Raw genomic sequence first — 23,221 nt, forward strand, 5'->3', positions numbered from 1 at the left:
TGGGCTCTTACCTTCTTGACCAGTCTCCTGTGCGGGACTTTATCGAAGGCCTTACTGAAATCCATGTATACCACATCCACTGCGTTACCCTCATCCACACACCTAGTCACCCCCTCAAAAAATTCAATCAAATTAGTCAGACATGATCTTCCCTTGACAAAGCCATGTTGACTATCCCTGATTAATCCTTGCCTCTCCAAGTGGAGACAAATTTTGTCCCTCAGGATTTTTTCCAGTAATTTTCCTACCACTGATGTTAGGCTCACTGGCCTGTAGTTCCCCGGTTTTTCCCTACTACCCTTCTTGAATAATGGTACTACATTAGCGGTTCTCCAGTCCTCTGGCACATCCCCTGTGGCCAGAGAGGTCCTGAATATATGTGTTAGAGCCCCCGCAATCTCCTCCTTTGCCTCACACAGCAGCCTGGGGTACATTTCATCCGGGCCTGGGGATTTATCCATTTTTAGGCCAGCTATAACCGCCAATACCTCCTCCCTCTCGATGTTAATATGTTCGAGCATATCACAGTCCCCCCGCCCTATTTCTATGTCTACATCGTCCTTCTCCATAGTGAAAACAGATGCAAAAAATTCATTTAGAACCCCTCCTACATCTTCCGGCTCCACACACAGATTGCCACTTTTGTCCCTAATGGGCCCTATTTTTTCCCTAGTTATCCTTTTACCCTTAATATACTTATAAAACATCTTCGGATTTTCCTTTATTTTGCTCGCCAGTGTTATTTCATGGCCCCTCCTTGATCTCCTAATTTCTTTTTTAAGTATCCCCCTGCACTTTTTGTACTCCTCTAGGGCTTCCTCCGTCTTTAGCCTTTTGTATCTACCAAAAGCCCTCCTTTTTTTCCTAATCCATTCCCGTATATCCCCTGACATCCACGGTTCCCTGTGGTTTTTGGAACCACTCTTGACATTTATGGGAACATGTTGCCCTTGTATGATCTCAATCTCCCTTCTGAAAGCCTCCCATTGCTCCGATGCGGATTTTCCTACAAGTAGCTGATCCCAGTCCATTTTGGCCAGATCCTGCCTTATCCTATTAAAATCGGCCTTCCCCCAATTTTGAACCTTTATTTCCGGCCCATCCCTGTCCTTTTCCATGACCACCTTAAATCTTACCATATTATGGTCACTATCACCAAAGTGCTCACCTACTAGCACTTTTTCCACTTGGCCGGCCACATTCCCTAGAATTAGGTCCAGTACCGCCCCCTCTCTTGTAGGACTTTCTACATGCTGGCTCAAAAAGCTCTCCTGGATGCACTTTAAGAATTCTACACCCTCTGAGCCTTTCACACTTTGACTATCCCAGTTAATATTGGGGAAGTTGAAATCCCCCATTATTATTACCCTATTATTTGCACATTTCTCTGAGATTTGCCTACATATCTGTTCCTCTATTTCCCCCTGACTCTATTTCCTCCATCTTTAATCCTAAGAAGGGCGTTCCAGTGATGACTGCACAGCGGTTACAAAGATGGTCCCTGTTTCTAGGGGCGAATCAATATGAAATAGAATATAAAGGCACGAAACAGCATGGGAACGCTGATGGGCTATCGCGCCTGCCACTGCCTATTGTGGAGGAAGCACCAGCAGTGGACCCTATCGAGATATTTTATTCATCAATAATTGAACGATTGCCAGTAACGAACGCGGATATAGAGAAGGAGACCCGCAATGATCCGATGCTGTCTCGGGTATATGATTTGACGGTGAGGGGATGGCCAACACATGGCGACTCACTGTTGCCAGCATTCTCATCCAGAAGAGAACAGCTGTCTGTATGCCAGGGGACAGTGATGTGTGGATCCAGAGTGGTGATTCCACCCAAGTTAAGGGAGAGAGTGCTAAATGAGCTACATGAAGGTCATCTGGGGGGAGTGAAAATGAAAAGCCTTGCTATGGCTTATGTGTGGTGGCTGGCAATCGATCAACAAATCGAAGACCTAACTAAGAGCTGCTTAGGATGCCAGAAGGTCCAAAATGCACCACCACATGCCCCTCTACACCCATGGGAGTGGCCCTCCTCTCCATGGCAATGGGTGCATATTGATTTTGCTGGTCCATTCATGGACTCAATGTTCTTAATAGCAGTGGATGCTCATTCAAAGTGGCCTGAGGTGATAAAAATGTCTTCAACCACTACAGAGAAAACGATTGCAGTCCTACGGACCATATTTGCCAGAAACGGGTTGCCAGAGCAGAATTGCTCTGATAATGGACCACAGTTTGTGTCCGACGAGTTTCAAAAATTTATGAGAAGGAATGGGGTAAGGCATTACACATCCGCCCCGTATCATCCAGCCACAAATGGATTGGCTGAGAGGCTCGTACAAACCTTTAAGAAGGCGATAAAGGCCATGTGCGATGATGAAATTCCACTACAGCATAAGATGGACAATTTCTTATTAGCCTACCGAAACGCGACACATGCAGTTACCAACCAGACCCCGGCCATGATATTCTTTAACCGAAGGTTGAGATCTCGTCTGGACTTGCTCAGACCAAATGTGCGAAGAAATGTTGAGGACAAACAATTCCAGCACATCAATGAGAAGCTGACAAGGAGCTTCAATGTAGGGCAACCAGTCTTGGCCCATGACTATCGAACAGAGAAATGGCAACCCGGAACGATATGCACAAGGCAGGGGCCATTATTATACACAGTGGATGTCGGGGAGAACATTGTGAGACGCCACGTTGATCAGATCTTAGCGTCACAGGAACGCGTCAACCCCATGTCTCGAGTACCTGGGGATGAACCCGACATACCAGTAGCATCTACCTCAGAACCAGTAGCAGTGGAACCCGATGAACTACCCGATGAAAAGGGGTCAGAATCGCCTCTGCACCAAGAACAAGAACCTCTGGAAAGGCGCTATCCCGAAAGGGTCAGGAAGCCGCCCCAAAGACTGAGTCTATAAATGGACTATTGTTGTTTAATGTACATGTTAAAGTGTTAATTGTTATTTGAATATTAGGGGTACTACTAATCTAACAGGGGAGGAATTGTAGTGTATGTGCCTTTAAGTCAGAACTACTTTTACAGCTCCTGTATACTATAGTACCGGCAGTGACCACACCTGTATATAAGCTTTGCGCATGCCTCTGTACCCCCAGTCTTGAGACTAACCTCCTCCAGTAAAGACCTGTTTATTGTTAAGTTACAGCGTCCGTGTGATTATTGAATAACAGTGTATCCTCAGAGTCACGGATCTAACAATTATCATATGGCTGTTTGTGGGAGCTTGCATTTGCAAATTGGTTGCCGCATTTCCCACATTACAGCAGCAACTTCACTACAAAAAGTACTTCATTAGCTGTAAAGTGCTTTGAGACCGCCAGTGGTCGCTATCTAAATGCAAGTCTTTCTTTCTTTCTACCTCTCTCTGCTCCTTTAAGATGCTACATCAAACCTACCTATTTGACCAAGCTTTTGGTTACCTGTCCTAACATATCATTATGTGGCTCGGTGTCAAGTTTCATTTGATAATGCTCCTGTGAAACGCCTTGGGCCATTTTACTGCATTAGAGGGGTTATATAAATGCAAGTTGTTGTTGTTATGGAACAATTATTCCGTTTAATTCCAGACAGTTTTCTGGCAAGTTTAGTCGAGTTCGCCATCTGGGAAAACATGTGCTACAGCAAATGATTGTCAGTTTTTAAGCTGAACATTATAAAAGTTTAAAAATGTAATTGCACACAGAATTGGTGAGTGAATGTTATCATTGGCCCTGATTTTAAAGGAAGGAGTATTGCGGGAACATTGAGCGGGAGCCTCAGAGTCATCGAGGCCTGGCCGACATTTAACAACCAATCCTTGATTCCATAGATTTTGTCGGACTCCCGCCCTCACCCAGCCAGATCCACTAATTGGCGTGTTGAGCGGGTACTAGGGCGGCTGGAAGCCATCAGTGGGGACATGCAAGAACAATCCCCATCAGACAAGTAATTGGTGAGGGGGGAGGGGGGGGTGAATGCGATCAGGAGAAGAAGGGGACGTTCAGGACAAAGGAGGCCCAAGGCTTCCTTGTGGGTCCCGGGAGAGTACTTCTGCCTCTCCTGGCCTTCAGGGAATCGTTAAAAAAAATGTTAAACTTGCTTGCATTAGTCTTTTCTGACCCTCAATTCAGCTCCTGGCAGGTTTGCCCGGGCGGGGAAGCCATCACTGCTCTCTCGCTCAGGCTTCTGACTAAAACTCAGTTCGGGTCCCGATTTTATCATCGTAATTCGAACTGCATATTTAAGGCAGAACCCCGCTGCCTTCTTGTGGGTGCCCTCCTTACCTGCTCAAAAGAGTAGGTTAATACCAGGTAGGCAGCGGGATTAGAGTGGGTCAGTTGCTGCCCTGATTTTAACTCACCCCCTGCTCTGGTTTCTGCCAGGTTGGGGGGGCGGTTAAAACTTGGGCCTCTGGGCTGGGTTTTGTGGGGGGGGGGGGCAGGGGTCAGCAGGTAAGATCGGTGACTGGTCGGGTGGGAAAGTGTTTTTTACCCCAGTGGGTCAGGACCCCGCTGTGAACCCGCCACCATGTGCCTTTACTGAGCAGACCTGACACGCAGCGGCGAGGGAGGCAATTAAAATTAAAATACAGCCACTTAATGGCTTTTTCCCAGCTTTTGAATTTGACAGGTCACCCATCGGTTTCACGCTGTGCCTAGAACTCGTTTGTGAAGCTGAGGCAGGAGGTCAGTGGCCATTGAATCAGCTGATGAGTTGACAGCTTCAAATGTCACGTCAAAGCTCCCAGCTGATTGAGAAATGTTCCCTTAACCATTAGTTTCTCTAAACTGCATTTCTACTACAGATTCAACAAGCCTTACACAAGTCTCCATCCAGCCTGACCTCATTATCTTTCCCACCATTGACAGATCACTTCTGTCATCTCTACTTCACCTGCCATCTATTCCATCAGCATGGATGCCACTGAAACTCTCTCACCTTGGTCCTCAGATTTCCACCACAATCAGCACCAACACCAGCATCACCAGGCACACCAGCAGCATCAACACCACAACACCAACCTTCTCCACAATCAACTGATGCTGCACCGGCACAGGGCATCAGCACCCAACCACATTGCTGCCCGGGAAGCTAGGGATAGCCTCACCATGGCCAGATTTACTTCACTTGATGCTGTACACCCTGGCTGCCACATGATGCATTGGGTTGGTACCACCCCACACCAGCACCATAAAGCATCCCTACAATGTCCAAGCCATTCCTTTCACACTCATCACCATTGCGGAGGGTATTGTTATGGCTCACCATTCACTGCAACTCACTAAGCCATTTCCAAAGGTGCACACAAATCTGTCCAAGAACGCAAAGTGTTGAAAATAAAGGTTTCACTGTTTGACACCACATTAACAGAAACTTTACATGAACATTGTATAAAACACCCAAATGTCTACCCTTGTGTTTTGTTAGTTGGTATGATTGCATTAGGATGAGGGTGAGTGTGAGGGGTGGCTAGTGAGATGGGGATGTGATAATGTAGATAGAGAGGGATGGGTGGAGGTGCAAGATAAGTTGGTGTGAGTAAGGATGTGCAGGTGTAGGGTAGGGAAGGCAGATTGATGGGGATGTGATGAGAGGCACAGCAGGATGAAGTTGAATGTGGCTTTGTACTAACGTTTCATGATCTACTGAGATCATTGAAACATTTGTGGTACTGCACACAGGTTCTCCTGACCAGGCTGTGTTGATCTCCTAGGGCAGTCTTCTCCGCCCATGGGAATGGAAGAGGACCTCCCTGTGTGCTGTGATTCCCTCCATAAGCATATGGAGGGAGTCATGGGAGAGCTTGGGGGCAGCCCTGCACCTCTATGCAGTGCTTGTCAGTGTTTGCAGCACCTCACTGCTGTAGATCACTGACAACACAAATGTCAACTTAAAGTTGGCCATGGTCCCATTAAGGAAACCGGCTGTTGATGTGTCATCAAGTGACGTCACCAGGCCCGCTTCCTCTAATTGACCGGGAAACACGCTGGACGGGCTTAACAAGCCCCATCAGGTGAAATACATTCTACACAGCGGGATAGAACCAGCAGCGTGGTCGGGACCTGCCATCGACATCGCCCGCCACAGACCCACCCAGGTGTGTAAAATTCAGACCATTGTGTCAGTGAATATTTTTCTACTCACAACCATTTTATTTGACAATTACAAATAGGTCATGTCCACATGTGATATTAATAATCCATTCCTGGGAGGGTGGGCAGGACTTCACCCTTTCACTTTTGGAACCCAGTTCCCAGCAGCGTCCAACAGAACAAAACCACTGCTAATTTGGCCCTCAATTTACAATGTCACTCAGAGGCTACAAGCATGATTAGTAATGGAATGTCAAATAGTGCACTGGGCGGGGTGATCTTCTCTGGTTGAGGTTCAGTCATAGGTTTTGGACACAATAGATGGAGCTGTACATTGCATTGAACACATGGCTAACAGTCAATACCAACATGCATAAGTATTTGATTTCCTAATCTTATTTATTAGTGATGTGTATATGGATAAAAACTTGGATATATGGATATATGGCAGTGCAACTGTTTTTTTAAATATGGAAAGTTTTAAATTAATGTTTGTCCTCAATTCTTTCAGCTCTCCTATACTTTGGTGAGCACAAATAATCATCCAAAAGAAAGGCAGCTTTAAGAAAGTAAGAATATAAATTTCAAGGGGGATAACTCGGTCCTCATCATGCACATTTGTGGGTGTAAAATTTATGTTGGGGGACCAATTTTCAGCCACAATTTCTTGCATTTGATCTTCCCTGGAAGAGTTCTGGCTAGCAAGTTGGTAAGTCAGTGATTTCCAAGTATCCATGACACCGACCTGAAACAGGCATTAGGTGACTTGAATAATTTTTCATCTACATGCTGACCATCAGTGACATCATCCGAAAACACAATGTCAGGTTCCACATGTATGCTGATGACACCCAGCTCTACCTCACCACCATCTCTCTCGACTCCTCCATTGCCTTTGATTTGTCATGCTGCTTGTCCAACATGAGCAGAAACTTCCTCCAATTAAATATTGGGAAGACCGAAGCCATTGTCTTCGGGCCCCAACACAAACTCTTTTCCCTAGCTATCAACTCCATCTCCGTCCTTGGCCACTGCCGGAGGCAGAATCAGACTGCTCACAGCCTGGGCATCCTAGTTGACCCTGAGGTGAGCTTCCGACCCCATATCCTCTCCATTCCTAAGAGCACCTACTTCCACCTCCATAACGTCGCCCAGCTCCACCCCTACCTCAGCACATCTGTTGATGAAAACCTCATCCATGCCTTTGCTACCGCCAGACTCGACTATTCCAATGCTCTCCTGGCCGGTATTCCTCCTTGCACCTTCCGTAACATTGAGTTCATCCAAAACTCTGCTGTTCGTATCCTAACTCGCACCAAGTCCCATTCATCCATCACTCCCGTGCTTGCTGACCTACATTGGCTCCCAGCCCAGCAATGCCTTGATTTTCAAATTCTCATCCTTGTTTTCAAATCCCTCCATGGCCTCAGCCCTCCCTATCTCTGTAACCTGCTCCACCCCTACAACCCTCCGAGATCTCTGCATTCCTCCAATTCTGGCCTCTTGTGCATCCCTGATTTTCATAACTCCAGCCTTAGTGGCCCTGCTTTCAGCTGCCTAGGCCCCAAGCTCTGGAGTTCCCTCTCCCTTCAAGACCATCCTTAAACCTACCTCTTTGACCAAGCTTTTGATCACCTGTCCTGTCCTAATATCTCTTTATGTGACTCGGTGTCACATTTTATTTGATAATTGCTCCTGTGACATTTTACTATGTTAAGGCGCTATATAAATATACGTTGTTGTTGTAGAATATGCAAATTAGCATCCTTGCGCATGTTGTAGGACGCTGCTCGAAATTCATCAACTCAGCTCAGTTTTTCAAGGCCAGCAGCGGTCTAACCAGCGGTCCACAAAAACAGGATGCAACTTTATTATACTTTTGTTTCTGCTTCTAGCTGCTGCCAACCTGGGCTCGCTCTCCTCTGGTTCACCTCATCTTCACACCCCCCCACCCACTACCCCCCCACTCCATCGCCCCCCCACCCCAGGTTTACCCACGGGTCAGCTCAGGGCCGGAGCTGGACAAATAGCCCAAAGCCCAAACTGTCGAGCTGCAGCACGTTGTCCACAACTCACGGCTTGATAGAGATGAACCTTGGGTTGACATTTGAGGCATTCCTTGCAGGCGCAACATCCATTTTGCACCCCCCCCCAAAAAAAAATAATACATGAAACATTTCACATTTCCCCTGGATCCACAAGGAAAGACCAAGCCTACATTAATTGGAGCTCCGAGCAGATTTGACTTTATTTAAGATCATTTTCAATTGCTCGCAATTGCAACTGACAGAAAGGGATAGCCTTTCTAAAGAGGAGATTGATATCTAGTGGAAATGATCTTTTTAGTGCAATAATATAGTGCACCAGTCTTGCCACTGTAATGTATGATCACCAGGAAAACATTTTTATAGCTTCAACCACATTTTCCTTTATAAGAGTCTCATTGTTTCCATATTGATTTGTTACAAACTGGAGACATTTTTGTATCAGGCCACTAAGTATAATGAATAACACTGTAACACTGTAATACAATATAATAATGGTATATTGATTTCAAAACTACATTGAAAAAAATGTGTGCTTGCCAATCGCTTCCATGGCTACCTTGCATTTTGTAATATTATAACTGGAAGAATCTTATTTTGACAATAACAGAAGTTTCTGCTTTGTTTCTTATAGCATTATACAACAAACCTTAAAGGATTCAACAAGACACAAACAAACCCTTTGAAATGTTATTTAACAAAGATATATCAGGAAAGATGTATTGGTCAAGAAGATGCCCTTTTTAATGAACCTGGTAATATTATTGGAATGGGTTTGCCCAAAGAAGTAAAAATGCTATTTTTGTACCAGCAGTATTCATGAATATTCAACTAAATTGGCAGTGCAGAATTGCAGCCATTTCAGGAGTTTTGCTGTAAGCTGGTCACCATCTAGATTATTAGTTCAAATGTTATTGGAAGGTGCAGTTAGATCCAGGATTCTGAAAGTAGGCATCCATTCAAACCTCTCTGTCTAATCTCCAGCACACCAATATTAGGTTAAAGAAGTCAAACGAGAGAAAATGTTAGTTCAGTGGTGACGATCTGAGCCTTGGTAGCTTTAGCATACTCATAAATAGGATAGAATAAATCCATCTGTAATATGTTATCTTGTGTACAGTGTGTACTTCCTGTATGTATCACACTTACTTCCTGTAACACTTTTCCCATCACATTTATTTTTAAATACACTGGAAGAAAATGCTGTAATATTATTGTCACTGTCCTCTTATTCTCCATTGTATTAAGTTGTAAAAAAGAAACAATGAAATATAAAAAATGCTAAGATTGATTAGTGCTGTGGATATGAATAAGAACATGATGCAGCTTTAACTGTTACTGTTTTAAAAAAGGTTATCTTTATACATTGAACTTGTTCTGAATTCCTTCTGTTCTCTGTTTTTGACGCCTCAAACTGTGTACTACAAACACATTCTGCATTCACAGGCTTCATCATATTGAAAATGTATTACCACACTCTCTTCTTCTAAGCAGCTCTTTGAAGATGCCACACGTCTTGTCAGTCTTTGGCTATTTACTTTCCCATAGCTTCAGCTCAGATATAGCTCAGATTGTATCAGGGTCACCTGGTTGAAATACATAAAATAAAATAAAAAATGACTGCACTGTTTTGATCTGATCTGTTGTGTGTAAATGCATCAGGGTGTTCTCAGCAGCCCAGTGAGTTATTGAGGTCAGTACCATCCAGAGTAACTCAAATCTGTTTATAGGTACTGCAGGGCTGCTTGACATCATGGGTCATTTCCTAACAGGAGAAAAGAAAGCTCAGATTCCCAATGTCAGAGCAAGCTTGAATATAGATCGCATGGCCAAAGCAATCTCACTTCGATTTAAAGAGCTTTTACAGACCTTGACAGCTTCTCACTGCAGAGTTGAGTCAATAACGGAGCTGAGAATTTTGGTGTGTAGCAGTTCAAGGTTAAAAGATATGTTTCCCTGTGGAAGAATTGAACAACTAATTTAGCTTTGGATTACTTTGTAAGGAAAATATTAAAATATATTTGATTGAACACTTATGTTCAGAACATTTTTCAGATTAGCTTATTCACCATGGCAATGCAATAATGGATAATAAGGTATGTGTGTATTGTTGGATAATAAAATGTCTATGCATTACTGGCTTAATAAATAATAAAGTACATATATATTACTGGATTAATGAATAATAAAGTACATCTGACTCACTGAATGAATAATATGCTTTGCATTGCTGATATAATGCATTGCTTCTCACCATATCCCACATAATTGTAAAATGTATTAGAAGTAAATGGCTGGGCAAAGGCTATTGGCCTGATTGGTTGAGAATTCATTCTTAATTTCTGGAGATGGTCAATATATTCTAAGTATAATTCAAAACATCAGTGAACATGAAGTGAAAAAGGATAAATAGTAACATTCCAGATTAAAAATTCATTCTTGGAATATGGGCATCGCTGGCAAGGCCAGCATTTATTGTCCATCCCTAGTTGCCCTTAAGAAAGTGGTGATGACCCTTCTTTTTGAACTGCTGCAGTCTGTGTGGTGAAGGTACACCTACATTGCTGCTAGGTAGGGAGTTCCAGGATTTTAACCCATCAACAATGAAGGAATGGCAATATATGTCCAAGTCTGGATGGTGGGTGATTAATTTAATTCATGTTAGTATAGAAAAGTACAAAACTGATTGCTGCTTATGCATCGAAAGCAAGCCTGTTCTGAATCCTTTACTGGACAGCTCCATGGTCTCATATTTGGGTTAGAAAACTTCAAGATAATTAAAGTACTTGTTGATTACCTCATACTTTAATCTGAACTCTGCTTTTCCTTTTCTGCTTAAGAAGCTGTTCAGTTATATACTATATATATATATAGCCACTTAGGGCCATATATTGCTCTGTTCAATATTTTGAATGAAAAAATAGATGTACAGAAATATAATAGCAAGTGCTAATGGATTATACGATAAATTTTATAAGACTGAACTTTTGACATGATCTGCCATGATTGGCTAGAGTTCAGTCATTATCGGTAATTTAATGATATTGCATGAAATCAGCTGCTGCAGAATTGTGTGCACCCACCATTTTATACAGCTCATAAAAATCTATGAAAAAATATGGCCCTCAAACCAATTCTTACTCTGATAAATATGTCTTAAAATATTTAGCATCCCATAGTGTATAGTCTGTTGCAAAAAATGTGTTTGAAAACATTGGTTAACTTACACGTTTGTTCATGCACAAAGCTATATAAGCAATGCTCCAATTGGCTGCTGCATTCGCGTACAGAACAACACTGGCCACATCTGGAAAATAATTCATTTCTGTGAAGCATTTGGGACAACCTGAGGCTCTATAAATAAAAGTTCTTTCCTTTTTTTTCTTTCAATGTGCATCACTCAAACCAGATCAATGCCCCAAGAATTTGTTTCATTTCAATGCTACTGAAAAGACAGAAAGATAGGCCAAGAGCATTTCAGGAAGTGACCAATATAAAACAGCACAAGATGACAAGATGGAAGAGATTCATAATTATACATACAACATAAAAGTAGAAAGTTGGCCATTTCCCTGCACATGTCCTACGCAGGTGGAACTTGTCCATCCAGCCTGTCTGCCATGATGCCCCTAATAAGCAAAAACATTAACTATCAAAGGAAAATAGTAAGATGTCACTTTATTTATATTTATTATAAGGAATAAGAAAATCTAGAATGTGTTCTAAGGCAATAAAACATTTCAAGGTTTATTATGCAATCTCAGCCCTTTAATGTCTTACTGCCTTGTAACATGTATTCAGCTGTGCGCTATTCTCTATATACTTTTGCTGTTTTCTATCAGTCAACTTTGTGTGAGGGAACAAGCCAGAACAACCTAATAAGTCTACCAAACAAAATTGTTAAAGGTTATGCCATTTGCCTGATTCTTTGCCAACTGCCTCTTTTCCATGGTAGTCACTGTACTGCAACAATGGCATGCAGCACTGCACCCCTCAACTGCAGCAATCCTTTTGTATGAATGAGAGACCATCAAATCGTAGCTATTAATACATTCTCAGCAGGTGACTGCAACCATGTTGATCCATTATTCTAATGAACTTCCATAGCCTTTCATCTGCACCATGCACAGTTAATGGTGTAGAAATTCATCTCGGGTGGTCATGCTAAATGGGCCATATCTAATCGGCCTCCTGTTAAACACCCCGCTTGATATTCAGTTCGATTGAAGTCAATGCATCTGAATATCAGGCGGGGCGTATAACAGGCGGCCAATGCAATACCGTCCATTTTGTGTTACCATCCAAAATGAATTTCAATCCATAGTGTCTTATCTGAATAAGAAGCCAACTTGGCTGTTTACCACAATTGACTTTCTAAAGCAAGATGGTTGAGATGCAATTTATATCACTAGCGATATTGAATAGATAAACACATTTGAACTATAAAGGTAAAAGGAATTGAGCTGCCTCCCCATTTTAACTTAGGCCGAGTTCCCCTTTATGAAATAGGCCATGACGTTAAATGATTACAATTATCATCTTTTGGTGACCTACAAGGTTGTGCTTTGAAATCATTTCAAAGCAAATGATCCACAACAAATCTTCCAAGACTCTTCAGTCTTGAAAAATACAATTGCTTTCAATATTGACCTGCAAATGAAATGCTTGGTTGACTCTTGTTTTATCTTGATCAGATAGTCCTGATAAATATTTTAAAAGATACTGCAACCATTCAGTCATAGACTATCAATAAAGAATATGCTCCATCTTAACACTGATGAATAGGTTGTCAATTTACTCATATCAAAATTGCAGCTGCACTTCTTCTGAGCCATTCATTGGCCTATATTGAAAGCTATGTCATTCAAATATTTAATAGTAACCATTTTTCCCAGTAAAACTTGTTGCAGTTTAATTTCTGTGATCTCGGCCTAGAAATTCAGTGCCCTTAGCGCCGATTTTGCGGCGCTAGAGGGCCTAGCGCTGCAATTGGCGCCGGCGCCGAAATTGCCTGGGGCCCTTCCGCCGCGGTAGACCGGTAGCGCTGCGCTGGCGCCGATGACGTCATCGGTGTGCGCAGCGTCCCGGTTGCCATGCCGACGGGCCCCAGCGCCGAAATTCAGTTGCGGCCGCCTCGCCCGTGGCAGCCGCAACTAAGACTCTGGCAACAGAGTCTTACATGACTTTGCGCCGGCGCATTAAAGGCCCCGCGGCGGCCGGCCGCTTTCCCGCCGGCCGCCTGGCCGCAGCTCCCTCCCCGGACTTCCCCCCCCCCCCCCCCCCCGGAACAGAAGCAAGCCCGGCACTTGTCCGAGGTGCCGGGCTCATTTTTAAAAAGATTTTCGCGGGCCGCGGCCGGGTGCAGGCAGCTCCTCCTTAAGGGAAGGAGGAGGCCTGCACTTCCCGAACCTGCCGCACCGCAGCGGGCGCCGCAGCGCCGGAATAGCGCCGAAATTCAGCGCGTTGCGCCAGTTTTCAGGCGCAAACAGCTCTCAGCAGCGCCGGCAGCCGTTTGGGCGCAGAACTATTGAATTTTGGGCCCGACCAGCGCGACTTAGCTCCGGCACTAACTTCCGGCGCTAAAGCCCTGGCTGCGCCAAAACTCAATTTCTAGGCCCTCATTACTTACACTTACAAGCCTAATCAATTTGAGTATGCAAGAGTTCACTGGTTGTTTTTGAATTAAGAACTGGTAAGTGTTTAATTATTATTAATTGCATCTTAATGTTTAATGAGCTAACAATATGCAGGCTTGGCAATTGATATCTCTTCTGTTAATATTATCTATTCCCAGTTGAAAATCTAGCTGCCTTCAATATATATTCAATACATGATCTGAATCTATGTCTAAAGTCAGTGGCTTGACACAACCCATGAATATCAGATGCAAACTGTCCAGAAAACTTGCAGTTACCATGGGCCTGAATTTGTGGTTGGAGGCTTCTCGCCGGGAAATGCCTCTTGCCCGCAAATAAAATCCGTGCCTACCTTCTGCCTCGGGATCCACGGAGACTCGCACTCCTGGGCCTCAACGCGTAGACATGTGTAGAGGCCCACATATCCCAGGGGGGCAGGCGGTTCACAATCACCCCTGGGATCACGTGGGCCGGCCCAACCAATGAAAGAAGGGGGATCCTCATTCATGCTCATGGGGATTCCATATATATGGAACCTCCATAAGCATGCATGGGGAATCACATAAAAAACACATTTACATACAAATACATTTTTTAAAAATTACGTATTTAAAATTAAATAAAATACAATTTAATTAAACATTTAAAACAATAATTTAATTTTTTGAAATATAAATTAAAAAATGTTAAAGGGGCAAAAAATAAACCTGAACTTATTTTACGGGTGTTTTAATGTTTAAATAATTGAAAAAAAAATTATTTTTATGTTCATTCAAACTCTTATGCTGGTAAAAGCAGGCCTTACACCTGCTTTTATCAGGCATAAGAATTTCACGGGCATTCACTGGGCAGAAGTTGGGCAAGTAGCCCGCGAAGGTCATTTTCCCAGGGATGGCTACGATCTGTCAGGAAGATTCTTGACAGATCGCAAGTTCTGGGTTTTCACGCACAAAAACCCGGAACTTGCGTGGCCCTTACGGGTGCATACGCATCATGTATGCACCCGTAAGCACTGGATAATATGGACCCATATTTCTGAGATTGAGGGAAAGTTGTTGCACTGGTATTTGTTTTAACACTATTTCTGCACACGCAGCATTATTTGTTGTAAAAGATATGAAATATCTTTATATGAGATATAAATTCAATCCAAACCTGAAGTAAACTCACTCAGTAACCCAGTTGTACGGCCAGGGTCCAGTTTCAATCGCAGCCAATACTAGAAAATAAATGCCATCACTTACCCCATGATATTTATCTTATAATAACATTTTTCAGTTAAACTGCAGTTCTCTCTCTCTCATTCCCCTTTATCTTTATTCACACATACTACTAACATATAACTACATCATGTATGAAATGATTTAATAATCCAGCCTGGCAAAGACTTCTGTACCCTCATATAAACAAAATACATTCCTGCATTTTACGTAACACTTTTACTCATCCAATTTCTCAAGCCACAGGTGCTCAGTTTACTGAATGGCATAATGTATTACACGACTGCAGATTTATTTGCAACTGAATTACTTAGTGTAAACTACTGTAAACTTTTTAAAAGCTACAGTGAAGTTTTTTGTTATCTTTCAGTGTAAATGGAATCATTGTTTTTGTCTATTTATGTTTTTAATATTTTATTCTGCAATATTCAGCACTTTTCTTAGAATATATCATTTTCGAAGAGTTTCAGAAAGAAGGTGGAGGTGCATATTCATAGGTAAATGTTTTTCAATCCTACCACATTTAATTAAGGCTTCAACTGCAGGGGCTGGAACTACTGGTCAAAGAAAAGACCAGTTGGTCCATTAAACCTGCTCCACACTCAAGATGGCTGGAGTGTCATGACCAGACACTTCCTACCCCCCACCCCCCTGGTCCCCCTCAGCAGCCATGTAATCTCCTGGTGGAGGCAAAAATCTTAGAAAAGCCCAGGGTTAAAAGAGGAAAACAATACTTTGGAAAATTACTTTCCGACCCCCTCGGGTGATTGAAACCATTGTCTGTAATTTTCTGTAGTATGCCCCGCTCAAGAACCGGTCCAACTCCCTCTTGAAGCCATGCAGAGAGTCAGCACACAGCCGGCAATGCATTTGAGAGGTTCACGACTCTCCGGGAAAAGAAGAACTGCCTAATATCCAGTCTATTCCTGTCCTTACATAGTATAAACTCATGTCCCCTGGTCCTCCTCAATCTGTCAAACTGAAATAATCTATCAATAGGCATGCTTTCCAGTGCAATCATTATTTTATAAACTTCTGTCAGTGTATATATATATCTATCTTAGTAATTGTCAGAGTGTTCCTTTAAACATCAAGTTCTCTGCCTTGCTGATGGAGGCTCCAGTCGATTCGATGGATAAGTCTCAGTTGTTATAGGTACACTGATGGGAGAAGATCCCAAGCCTGGACACATATACACAGCTCCTCATGTCACACTGGAAGCTCTCTATCGTATTCGGAATGTAAAAGCTAAACAATACGAATGCATTCTGACATCACATGTAAATATCAATATTAGTTAGATCCTCATTTCACTTCCACACTGATTTGACTTTTCTGATCCATTAAATGTGGGCTGGAACAAGCATTGTATTCTGTTGCCATCAGTGCCTAATACAGCTGCAATGAATTTAGATTGTTACACTTGTACATTTAAACATAAAACACCAAGTTGGAGCTTGAAATTAGCTTTGTGAAAAAATATTTAAATGCTATTAATCTATTAGCATCTAATTTCCAACTATCCTCAATTTCCAATATAGCAACAAAATTCCTCTGGAAAGAGATGAAAGCTACCGCATATAAAGTCATGGAAATTATTAAAAGGGCACTGTTTCTTGGGGAAAATATTTGCCAAAACTATTTTTAGTTTGGAGTGCAAAAGTATCCAGGTGCATTGTGTCATTTCAATTGCAACAACTTCACATACAAGTGATGCACTGATGTGATTCAATAAAATTTACAGCACTGTGTGTTTGTAAACAAATGAAGAAAAGGTTAACAAACATACCTCCATGAAAAACCACAGCATTAATACATTTTTGCCAGACAAGCTCTCCTAAAGAAACCTATTATTGAGTTCCCCCTTACTGGGACAAAATATATGTTCATATGGCTTAGTATTGAGTGCAGTCTGTGTAATGCATTATATTTGGTCTATTAATACTGCATTGCGAAAAATTACCCTGCTGCAATGATCCATTGATATTGTGACCTTATTAAAATATCTTATGCACTGCGGTGTAAAAGTTTGCTATGGTGGAAAATTTATATCGTCAAAAGTATTTTTAGATTTATCACAGTACTTCGGTTGGAATTATGCAAATATTTTTTTTTTAATGATGATAATACTAGTGATTCCCAAGGAGAAGAGTTTTAATAACTATTGGAAGACAGAGAAAATTCCACAGCTGAAACTGTTAATGTCCCCTAAACTCATTTTCTAGTTAAAGAGTCAGTCAATCTTATCCTATTGGAGATAACTGGAACATATACTCCGATATCTATTGCAGGCTGTCAAGCATATACTGTTTAAAATGTGTGGTAATAACAGTTGTGAAAGCTGTATGGCTGATAAAAAGAAGTAAATTGCTTCCTCCAGCCCACTGAATCAAAAGAGTTAAAGAGATGATGTTCCTTTTCTTGTCTAACGAGACTATTTCAGAATTATCAAAAATCTAATTCATGCAACATAACTTTTTTTTTAGCTCCAACATTTTCTACCTGACTTATCCATGGAACATACTGAACAGTATTTTAAGCTGCAAATAAGCATAGTAGCTCTCTTCCACAGTAAACATGCATGTAGAATCCATTATTATTAATCCATTAAGACCGTGGGACGCTTTACTACGTTAAAGGCGCATTATATATGCAAGTTGTTGTAGTAAGCATTGAAGAAGATGGCGAAAGAAAGCGACCTGGGCATTCTAGTGCATACATTGCTAAAAGTACATTAGCAGTGCTATGAAGCGATAGCTAGAGTGAATAGGGTGTTGGGGTGCATTCATAGGACAATTGAGTACAAGATGAGGCATACTATTTTGCCCTTGTACAAGACCTTGGTCAGGCCTCACTTGGAATACTGTGTCCAGTTTTGGTCTCCTCACAGGGTGGGTAATATTGAAGGTTTTGAAAGGTTTCAGAGGAGGGCCACTAGACTAATTCCCAATGAAAAGCATCTTAATTATCAAGATAGGCTAAAAGAGTTGGGACTCTACACTTTAGAGAAGTGTAGACTTAGAGGTTATCTGATTGAGGTTTATAAGATGATGAAGGGAATAGATTGTGTGCCAGTTGAAAGTTTGTTCCAATTAAATAAATTAGGGAGGACCAGGCGGGTATAACGCCAGACCTAGGTTAGATATCAGAAGGTGGCTTGAAGGGGTACAGAGGAGGTTTACCAGGGAATGAGGGACTTCAGTTATTAGGAGGGGTTGGAAAAGTTAGGACTGTTCTCCTTGGAACAGAGAAGGTTAAGAGGTGACCTAATAGAGGTTTTCAAGATGATGAGCGGTTTTGATAGAGTAGGTAGAGAAAAACGATTCCCTCTGGCGAGTGGGTCAATAGCCAGGGGTCATAGGTTCAAAATTATTGAAAAAAGATCTAGAGGGAAGATGAGAAGAAATGTTTTCACTCAGAGAGTTTTCGGGATCTGGAACGCTCTACCTGAAAAGATGGTGGAAGCTGATTCCATAAATAATTTTAAAAGGGAGTCGGACAGAAACTTGAGGATGAGGAACTTACAGGGTTAAGGACACAAAGTGGGGCAGGGGGACTAAGCATGACTGCACTTTCTAAGATAAAAACAGAAATGCTGGAGATACTCAGCAGGTCAGGCAGCATCTGTGAAGAGAGAAACAGAGTTAACGTTTCTAACGTCAGACGAAAGGTCATCGACCTGAAACGTTAACTCTGTTTCTCTCTTCACAGATGCTGCCTGACCTGCTGAGTATCTCCAGCATTTTCTATTTTTATTTCAGATTTCCAGCATATGCAGTATTTACTTTTTGCTTCTTTCTAAGAGCCAGCATAGGAACAATGGGTTGAATGGTCTCCTTCTGTGCTGTAAGTTTCTATGATTCTATTCCAGTTCTGATGACGGGTCATCGACCTGAAAGGTTAAATCTATTTCTCTCTCCACAGATGCTGCCTGACCTGATTGGTATACCAGGTTTTCCTTCCTGCCACTTAAGAATTAGCTGGCACTTAACACTGAGCTGTGCCATCTGGCGAGGTGAGAAGTTAGGTAAGGCAGCTAGGTGCTAAGTGGCAGCTATTAGTGGAGATTTACAGGCAAAGCACTGTTTTTTAATGAGTTTAAAATGCACAATTATCTGAACAAAAGCTACCAGGTTACCATTGTTTATTATACAGTCTTTTGAAAATATTCAATTGAGTCACCCGTACACCCTAGAGAGGGTTACTGCAAAATCTGCATTCATATGCCACAGAATTTGGTTCTGGCTGCTACAGAAATTTGCTGGGGACCCTGCAGTTAGATAAAACCAGGGAAACATAGAAACAAAATAACGTTTTGCGATCCGTGTGAGGTTCTTCTCACTGGTAACAGATAAGATGCTCAATTAAAATTGTTACCCAGGACACACATCCCTAACTGCATCATTCTGAGCTGATTAGGCGCAGTTAGATGGGGTTACTGTTCCATATTCTTTGCTCCAATTTCCGAAACCGTATTGAGATCCAAAAGAAATTATCTCAATCAATAAAAGGCTCAGAACTGAAGCACTGACTTGTCAGAGGCTCTCACTTAAATTGCTCACTAGATTTCCCTTCAGGGAGAGATTTTGTAAATACCATAACATCAATTCCCCTTTACTAGATGATTCTGTGTCAAATTCTCTCATCATAAGTAAAGCCTATCATTCCTGGAATCATCTTAGTGAATCTCTCCTGTACCCTCTTCATGGCCTTGTCATCCTACCTGAAGTAGGTCACCAAAAACTGGACAAAATATTTGAACTGCAGTCTAATCAGTGATTTATATACGTTTAGCATTACCTCTGCCTATCCTAGTAAACTATCAGGGACTCAGCCCAGATGAGGGATCAGTGCATTTACCCAGTAAACAATCAGGGCAGACCAGATACTGTCTCACCTTTGTCCTCAGAATTGGACCACGATGAGCTTCAACACCAGCGTCACCAGTCACACCAGCAGCACCAACAACAACACCAAACTTCTCCTCAGTCACTCAACCAGGAAACACCAAGACTGGTTCGACGAGAACGACCAGGAGATCCAGGAGATAATAAGCCCCAAGCGCAAGGCACTCCTGATCTGGAAACAGCATCAGAACTCGAGAGCAAGAAGTAGCTCTACAGACGCCTGAAGGCTGAGGTCCAACAACAAACTCACGACCTAAAGAACAGATGGTGGGTGGGGAAAGCGCAGGAGATCCAGCAGCTAGCCGACAACCACGACGTGCATGGATTCTTTAGCGCAGCCAAGACCATCTACGGCCCAAGCACCCATGGTCCTATCCCACTGTGGCCAAGAACGGAGAGGTACTCATCAAGGGCAGAGAGGCAGTCAGTGACCGCTGGTAGGAGCACTTCAAAGATCTCCTTAATCGAGACTCTGTCTTCGACGCGAGTGTCCTCAACTCCATCCCACAGCATGCTACCCGCCACCATCTCAGCATAACCCCAGCCCGGCATGAGGTTGAAAAGGCCATCTGACAATTGAAGAACAACAAGGCCTCAGGAGCAGATGGAATCCCCGCCGAGGCACTAAAGCATGGCAGAGAAGCACTACTGGCGCGAATTCATGAACTCATTTCTCTTATCTGGAAGGAGGAAAGCATGCCAGGGGATCTCAGAGACGCCGTAATTGTGACCATCTTCAAGAAAGGTGACAAGTCCGATTACGGTAATTACAGAGGAGTTTCCCTGCTGTCTGCCACAGGGAAAGTCATCAAAAGAATCCTCCTCAATCGCCTTCTCCCAGTGGCCAAAAAGTTCCTCCCAGATTTGCAATGCGGATTCCGCCCACTAAGGGGCACAATGGACATGATCTTCACCGCACGTCAATTACAAGAGAAATGCTGGAAATAGCACCAATCACTGTACATGGCCATCTTTGATCTCACAACGCCCTTCAAAATTGTAAACCATGAGGGATTATGGAGTGTCCTCCTCAAATTCAGCTGTCCTCAAATATTTGTCACCATCCTCTGCCTGCTTCACGACGACATGCAAGCCGTGATCCTGACCAACAGTTCCACCACAGACCAATTCACGTAAGAACTGGGGTTAAGCAAGGCTGTGTCATCACACCAACGTTCTTCTCGATCTTCCTTGCTTCAATGCTCCATCTCACCCTCAGTAAGCTCCTCTCTGGAGTGGAGCTAATTTACAGAACAAACGGGAAACTGTTTAACCTCCGTCACCTCCAGTCCAGATCCATTGTCGTCCCATCCTCTGTCGTCGAATTACAGTATGCAGACGACGCACGCGTCTGCGCTCACTCAGAGGTCGAACTCCAAACCATCATCAACACCTTCGCTGAAGCGAACGAGAGCATGGGCCTTACACTAAACACCGTAAGACAAAGGTCCTCTACCAACCTGCCCCTGCCACACAGTACTGCCCCCTGATTATCAAAATCTATGACAAGGCCTTGGACAATGTGGACCACTTCCATACCTCGGGAGCCTACTGTCAACAAGGGCAGACATCGATGATGAAGTCCAACACTGCCTTCAGTGTGCCAGTGCAGCCTTCGGTCACCTGAGGAAGAAAGTGTTTGAAGACCAGGACCTCAAACCCGGCAGTAAGCTCATGGTCTACAGAGCAGCAGTGATACCCGCCCTGCTGTATGCCTCAGAGACATGGACCATGTACAGCAGGCACCTCAAAGCACTGGTGCGGTACTACCAATGCTGCCTCCGCAAGATCCTGCAAATTCATTGGCAGGATAGGCGCACCAATGTCAGTGTTCTCACTCAACATCCAGGGGTATTCAATATTCAGGAAAGATAAGCAAAAAGGAAAATGAGGTGGTGTAGCATTGCTGGTTAAAGAGGGGATTAACACAATTGTAAGGAAGGATATTAGCTCTGATGATGTGGAATCTGTATGGGTAGAACTGAGAAATACCAAGGGGCAGAAAACGTTAGTGGGAGTGGTATATAGACCTCCAAACAGTAATGCGGAGGTCGGGGATGGCATTAAAAGGGAAATTAGAGAAGCGAGAAATAAGGGCACGGCAGTTATCATGGGTGACTTTAATCTACATATAGATTGGGCTAACCAAATTTGTAACAATACTGTGGAGGAGGAATTCCTGGAGTGTATACGGGATGGTTTCCTGGACCAATATTTCAAGGAACCAACTCGAGATCAGGCCATCTTAGACTGGGTATTATGTAATGAGAAAGGATTAATTAGCAATCTTGTTGTGCGAGGTCCCTTGGGTCGGAGCGATCATAATATGATAGAATTCTTCATTAAGATGGAGAGTGAAGTAGTTGACTCAGAGACTAGGGTCCTCAATTTAAATAAAGGAAACTACGATGGTATGAGGTGCGAGTTGGGTAGGATTGATTGGGGAATGTCACTCAAAGGGTTGACAGTGGATAGGCAATGGCAAACATTCAAAGATCGCATGGACGAACTACAGAAGTTGTTCATCCCAGTTTGGCATAAAAATAAAACAAATAAGGTGACTCAACCGTGGCTAACAAGGGAAATTAGAGCTAACATAAGATCCAAGGAGAGAACATATAAATTGGCCAGAAAAAGCAGTAAACCTGAGGATTGGGAGGAGTTTAGGATTCAACAAAGGAGGATAAAGGGATTAATTAAGAGGGGGAAAATAGAGTATGAGAGTAAGCTTGCAGGTAACATAAAAACTGACTGTAAAAGCTTCTATAGATATGTGAAGAGAAAAAGATTTGTGAAGTCAAGCATAGGTCCCTTGCAGTCAGATCAGGGGAATTTATAATGGGGAACAAAGAAATGGCTGACCAATTAAATACATACTTTGGTTCTGTCTTCACAAAGGAGGACACAAATAGCCTCCCAAAGATGTCGGGTAACATAGGGTCTAATGAAAGGGATGAAATGATAGAAATCAGTATTTGTAGGGAAATGGTGTTTGAGAAATTGATGGGATTGAAGGCCGATAAATCCCCAGGGATGGATAATCTACACCCTAGGGTACTTAAGGAAGTGGCCCTAGAAATAGTAGGTGCATTACTGGTCATCTTCCAAAATTCGATAGACTCTGGAATAGTACCCATGGATTGGCGGGTAGCTAATGTTACCCCACTGTTCAAAAATGGTGGTAGAGAGAAAACAGGGAATTACAGACCGGTAAGCCTGACATTGGTAGTGGGGAAAATGCTAGAGTCCATTCTAAAAGATGTAATAGCAGAGCACTTGGAAAACAGTGATCGGATCGGA

This window comes from Somniosus microcephalus, chromosome 1 (assembly GCF_052327205.1).
Source record: "Somniosus microcephalus isolate GS21.2 chromosome 1, FLI_Smic_1.0, whole genome shotgun sequence".
Classification (NCBI taxonomy): Eukaryota; Metazoa; Chordata; class Chondrichthyes; order Squaliformes; family Somniosidae; genus Somniosus; species Somniosus microcephalus.